Below are 6,483 nucleotides of genomic sequence, written 5' to 3'. Positions count from 1 at the left end.
TCCAATGACAACCCGCAAATTCTCTTCCGCATTCGTCCCCGGACAGGGAGGTAATAGTCCGCGGACACAGATGCGGAGGACACTATCCAATGCTAGTCGCATACTTTTCAAACTCTTTTCAGCAAACTGATGAAATTCATACAAACACGGTCAAATTTCGTACAGACATGATGGACTTCATACAAACAAGACGAAAACAATTACATTTTGGACATATTTTAACTAAAAAAGTAAAATTATGTGCACGTACGGTCGCACAGAGCTCCACTCCCACGACACAGATACACTACACTAGTCTACGACCGACAGCAACGGATCCCTTTGGCTTCAATATGTCCCTCAACCCACTCACCGGACTGCCATGAGTCCCGGAGGCATATTCTTTCCCCGTATCTTCCTTATGACCAGATGCACCGCTCATCGGAAATGCCGAAGAGGGTGCAGTCGGAGGGAAATGGTGCTTCCGTGAAGCCCAGGCGGGTGCCCAGGATGGTCTAATATAAAGAAGAACCGGACAGGTCACAGGTTGTACAAGTTGGCGATGCGCCGGCAGTGGCCTTCCTGGGACCCATGCGGTGGCGACCTCTTGTGTTCTACTTCCCCTCAATGATGGCGGCGGGCACAAACATGATGCGGCCACCTCGTCCACATCCGCGCTACTGGCTTCTTTCTCTATGTGCATGGCACGGTCGCAGGCACGGGATGCGCGGATCCCCATGCCGGTGTAGAGCAACTCGCCACTCCTCATCGAGTTGGCTTGGAGTGGCGAGTTGCTGAACCACACAGCGGTTTGGGGCGGCAACTTGCTCTGTAGGGTCAGGCACGGGAGGTGGAGCAGCAAGTTGCCTCACTCGTATCCGGCAGGGTCGGCGGGCCACCCAGCCGACTTGTATGCCGGAGAACTGTTCTTTGGAAGCCATCAGGAGAGTGAAGAAAATGGTGAAGGAGGAGATGGGAGCGGCGAAGGGTTGAGATTCTTGCCCGACATCTGGCCTCATATAAATACAGTGCGAACGGGAAGAGCTCGATCGGCATTGCGTTTAATGTCGGCCCGCTCATGAGCAGACGTGTGGTTGGAGTAGGTTTCTCGGCTTCCACGCGGGCGTGTTCAGCCGGGTGTGCAGTGAGTGGCACCCTCGGCCGACGCACCGCTTCAATGGCGGAGGCGGTGAGAGGTCGCTTCTGCCCTGAGCCATCTTAAATGCGGAGCGGCGTGCTGTACAGTGGCATGAATGCGGGCAACTGGCACAGGGCGGGCGCGTGCGCGGATGTGGAAGTGGTTTTGGTGGGCTAGGGTAGTCAGAAACGGGCTTGGGATCGGTCCGGACTCCCGCAAACCTCCCCCACTTTTTTCTCCGTTTTGTGAGAGAAATCGCGTCCGGACCACCCCGCAGACCGATATAGACCCACGCTGGATGGCTTCCGCAATACCTACAGCTTGGTTCAGACGGTTCCGGGAGGTTTAGGGATCAGCCTTGAAGATGCCCTACTAAGGCAACGGCCCCTCAACTCGATGAAATGTCTGACATTCCTGTTTTGAGTTTCCATATATTTAACAGGTAGCCAGACAAAAAAACTAAGTTTTCACTTATTATGGATAGGGAAAAAATTAAGCAAAAATCACTGCTTAATTCCGCTGAGATGCAGTACAGTGTGTGCACTGGCATCCACCAGCATCATAATCGCCAACTGCACCAGTGCCGACGTTGGTTTGGTAATTGCGGAGACAAGCCTTGGGGTTACAGGGCCCAGGGATGACAGGGGTCTGGCCAGGAATGACAGGGGTCTGCTGGCATGATGCGAGGAAGACCGATCATGCAGGACATTGCCATGATGAGAAAAGAGCATGAGGTCAGCCACCATTATTTTCACGGCAGCAGTCCCCCAACGCTGCCCCGATCGTGTCTGTCGCCGCCTGCGTGCCAACATTCATGGCCTGAAGCCTGCCGACTAGAGTCCCATGCCGCATCAGCCGACGAGGCACATGGCTGACCATAGCTTTGGGTCGAGTTTCACCAACCAACTCAGTTCAGATCAGAGGGATCGACATCTGAAGCTATCGCTGCAAGCCAGGGCACACCACTAGGCGAAGCACCCCGCCACACCCAACACCGAGCAGCGCCGCCGCCGCCAAATCGGAGACTCGCCGCCACTAGATTGGAGACGCGCCGCCGCTAGGGAGGGATAGGAGTCGCGCCCATGGAAGGCCCCGCCGCCAGCACTACCCGGGCTTCGCCCGACAGAGACCCTTGGCGGCGGCGAGCCAGAGGTGCTAGAGGAGAGGGCTAACGGCTGGCGGGGCTAGGGTCCCCCCGAGCTGCCACTACGAGCGACGCGGGGATCTAGTCTTGTCGGCTAAGCTACATGTGTAAAGAAACTTGCATCACTCATAGTAAGACGGGATTGCGGAAGATGACGGTGGCAGATCCTAGAGCGTGCACATGTTGTGCATGTTATGGGACGCCTAGACTGGCCGGGCTTTAGGCCATCGGATTAGATAGTGTCTGTTATGCGTCCAGAGCACATCTATATACCTATAGGTGTGGTGACTTTGTTCGCTTAGAAGGTGGCTTGGGTTGATCCTTATATTTATTTTGCCAGGCTCTGGTGTACGTAATTAATAAAGATGAATGCATATATCATGACTGACCCTAATTTTTTTATTTTCATTTTTATTTCCTTCATTTATCCTTCCTATGTACATATTTGACCTAACACTTAACGAAATTGTACAGATGGATATTTCTGATCCAAACCCCAAGAATCCATGCACGAGCCCATGGCCCAGTGTGGTCCGCGCCTGCCAGAGTCTCACGCCCCCATGGGTTTCTTTCAGTCTGCGTGCCCGCACCTTGTTCGTTTGCTATGGCCATGTCCATGTGTAACTGCACATCGCTGGTGCCCAGTAAGCGCTTAGGATGCACAGCCATCAACGCGGATCTCCATCATGTCAGCAATGTGTCCCTTACGCGCAAACCGCAACTGCACTGGACGTAGCAAGCCCCAATGATTCCTGAAGAACGGCTGGGTTGGTGTCGAGCACAGTACTTCCCAAGAAGTGGCGTGCCTCGGTGGCAAAACTAGATGAGAAACACAATGTTTCATGGATCGCAAATCCGGAAAGCATCCTGCCCAGCCTTCTTGAAATTCCGAGCAGGGCCAGCTTTTCTTTATAACTTTCTGATCCCTCCTACTATTGCGCTGTGGACGACATTGACTACCAATTTTTGTTGAACATTTAGAGCAGATAAAGATTTGACTGCATCGCGGTATGAGTTTTGGGTTTTGGATAGTGTGTGTGTGAGGTTCAGAGAGACGAGTGAAGAACAAGCGAGGAAAGGGATGCTCTTTAAAGATTGAAGATGTGTGAATTCATTGTAGCGGGAAGGACAAAACCCACTTGCATACGTTTGATCAATGACGACGCAGTTCTTGCTGCCCACCGTGCATGAAAATGGCTACAATTTCTTCATTACTAACGTGAATACTAAACGAATTGTCTGCTTGAAAGGACAAACGCTGCCTATATATGTGCATTATAACTTGCACACCGCTCATGATTTCATGATCTCCATCAATTTACTACGCTAGCAAAGGAAGATAAATCAAGCAGACTAGTGCAGCACACCTCTAGCAAAGGGAGAGGGGAGGCTAGAGGACCACACCTTTATTTTTAGATGTGGTAATCACAAGCAAACATGCTAATAAGGCAACCGCCCCTAGAATCGATCAAATTTCTGACATTCCTGATTTGAGTTTCCAAGTAGGAGTATTTGACAGGTAGCCAGACAGAAGAAAAAACTAAGATTTTGCATATTATCGGAACGGGGAGCAATTAAGCAACAATCACTGCTTAATTCCACTGAGATGGAGTACAGTATGTGCACCGGCATCCACCGGCATCACAGTCGCCAACGGCACCGGGGCCGACGTTGGTTTGACAGTTGCGTTGACAAGCCTTGGGGTTACAGGGCCCACGGATGACAAGGGTCTGCCGGCAGTCTTCAGGGATTAGCGAGCCGCCACCATTAGCCGTCGCCTGGATCGTCAGATCTATATGTTTGTACCAGCATATAAAGATTGCAGAGATTTATTATGAGAAAACGATAGTGGAAAGGTCGCCATACAAAATTGATCACAAAACATGCTCCAAACGTACATACCTGAGGATAGCAGCGCTACAAGGGCAAGCGAAAGTAGTAGCATCTTGTACAACGACCTCATCCTGGCTTGATGGTGGAGACAGAGAGAGAGAGAGATAGCGTGTTTACTGGGATGTCAAGCCAATCTTTTCAGATATGCCTGGGTTCCTGCTCTGTGATTAGGGTCTTAGATGGCTTTTTATAATGGACATAGGTGCATGCTACAAGTTTTCGATTTATTAACATAATATTAACGTTTAAATACATTAATTTAATCATGGATCTGTACCCTATAAATGCGTATGTTGATATACACCCAAAACATACAGCTCATATATATAGTAAAAAATATTTATAGTATATTTTTTGCGAGGAATATTTATATAGTATATTTACACCCAAAACCTACAGCTCATCTACTGATGGCAGTATTAATTGTGCATTTATTCGTGAATTGATTGCCTTGAAGGAAAAACCAAGGATCTATTTATGGCATATTGACTGGCCGCTAAAAAAGAATATATGCACAGTTAATATAAATCTTTCCAAAGATGTGCAAATTACTTTATTCTGGAAAAATATATAAGGAGGTTGTTTTTTGGCAAGGTAGTGAGAATCATGATTTTATTGTGATTCAACGATGTTATGATCTAAATCGATTATATATCCATATTTTCGCGATCCTACTCTTTTTGAATACCACATATGTCACGTGGTCACGATCCTACTAGTTATGAGCCAACGCTTTGCAATTTTACAGGATCAATCCAATCCCAACTCAAGATCCTGAATATCTTCTTGTAAGCTTCTATACTACCCTCTTGATAAATACATGATTTCTTACGAATATCTTTTATAACTCTGGATACTTGTCAGGACCCCGATTTCAAGTCACATCGATCTAGCCGGTAACACCACATATCACATTGCGGCCTCACGCACGGTATCCCCACGGGTGTCGCCTTACCATGTTCCGGGACCATTTGCGCTTTTTGGCTCACGTATATGATAGTGTCGCCAGCATCCATATGACAGAGAACCCGGGCCGACATGGCTAGTCGTGAACCCAAAGCGGCACAGACCTATGGAGACAGGCATACATGAATCACATTGAGCATGTCGGTCATCAGCGTGTGAATCCGGGCTGTAGCAGTGGGCTAACAGGACTCCGGGGAACCCGGGCTGTAGCAGGCTAGGCAGGACTCTGGAAGTCACCGTGTGCCATTTCTCCGAAGGGACAGACATAGGAACGAAGTGAAACACATGCCGGCCAGTCAAATGTCCTGAGCAGTAGTGCTGGGCTAGCAGGACTCCGGTGAACCGGGTTGTAGCGGACTACTATGGCTCGAGGAGCACTAGACTATATTTCCCCATAAGAGAGGCTAACAAGGATAAACAACTAGATTGTCGGATCCCACACATACCAAGCATTTCAATCATACACACAATATGTTCGATATGTGCAAATACAACATGGCATCACAACAAAACTCTACAACTCAAGTACTTTTATTTAAAGGCTCCAGAGAGCCATACATAACATGTTCATACAGGTAGGGGTCACATGACCCGACACTCAAGTCATACAAGCATACAAGCACATGCGGAAGCAAATAGTCTGAGTACAGACACTAGAAAGAAAGAAGGCTTCTCGAAGCCTGTCTATCTACATAGGGCCCTCCATGGCCAGGATCACCACCTGGGTGGCAAGTCACTCATTGACGTCGAGATCTACATAAAACCCATCGGAGGGGGCGGTGTTGTCGTCTGAAAACAGTAATTAAGCAAACATGACTACAAAGGTACTCAACAAGTCTTACATCAGAACCTACTATACATGCTCATTCTCAAGAAGGTGGTGGAGTTATTGCAGCAAGCCAGTTTTGACTCTTGGCTAAGCTATCCTATGAGACACCACTAGGAAAATAGTTTTCGCACACGAGTCCACTAATCACCAACACAATACTCCACCGGAGATCCTCCCTCGTCATCCTACGAGAGAGCCATCCTCGGTACTCACACTTATCTTGAGTCTTTTAGTAGTAACCATTAACTTGTCTATGAACAGTATAGGCAACCAAGTAGTCCTTTACCGCGGACGCGGCTATTCGAATAGATGATGTTAACCCTGCAGGGGTGTACTTCTTCATACACGCTCTCACCACTTACCGTCGTTTACACGACATGTACTCGGAACCCTTCAAGCGGAAGCCCAACGAGGGTGTCGGCCACGGCCTACCTAAACACTCAAGTCTCTAGTCCAGATTTATCGCCTATCCAGGTTCCATCCGCAGGGAGTCCGGCCGAGGATTCCACATACGGCCCCAAACGATGTGAACAG

The 6,483-nt window shown here is 48.8% G+C and overlaps 1 long non-coding RNA gene across 1 annotated transcript; it reads right to left on the bottom strand.

The window, feature by feature from the left end:
* Nucleotides 1-3,615: 3,615 nt before the first annotated feature.
* LOC119271080 lies at nucleotides 3,616-4,333 on the bottom strand. The gene is made up of 2 exons (XR_005134415.1): nucleotides 4,164-4,333; nucleotides 3,616-4,053 (listed from the first exon to the last, which is right to left on the bottom strand). It is a non-coding gene; the product is annotated as an uncharacterized LOC119271080 (long non-coding RNA).
* Nucleotides 4,334-6,483: the final 2,150 nt, after the last annotated feature.

The sequence above is a fragment of the Triticum dicoccoides genome, chromosome 3A (genome assembly GCF_002162155.2).
Source record: "Triticum dicoccoides isolate Atlit2015 ecotype Zavitan chromosome 3A, WEW_v2.0, whole genome shotgun sequence".
Classification (NCBI taxonomy): Eukaryota; Viridiplantae; Streptophyta; class Magnoliopsida; order Poales; family Poaceae; genus Triticum; species Triticum dicoccoides.
The sequence above is the reverse complement of the archived record's forward strand: the minus strand, read 5'-3'. Positions and strand labels throughout refer to the sequence as shown.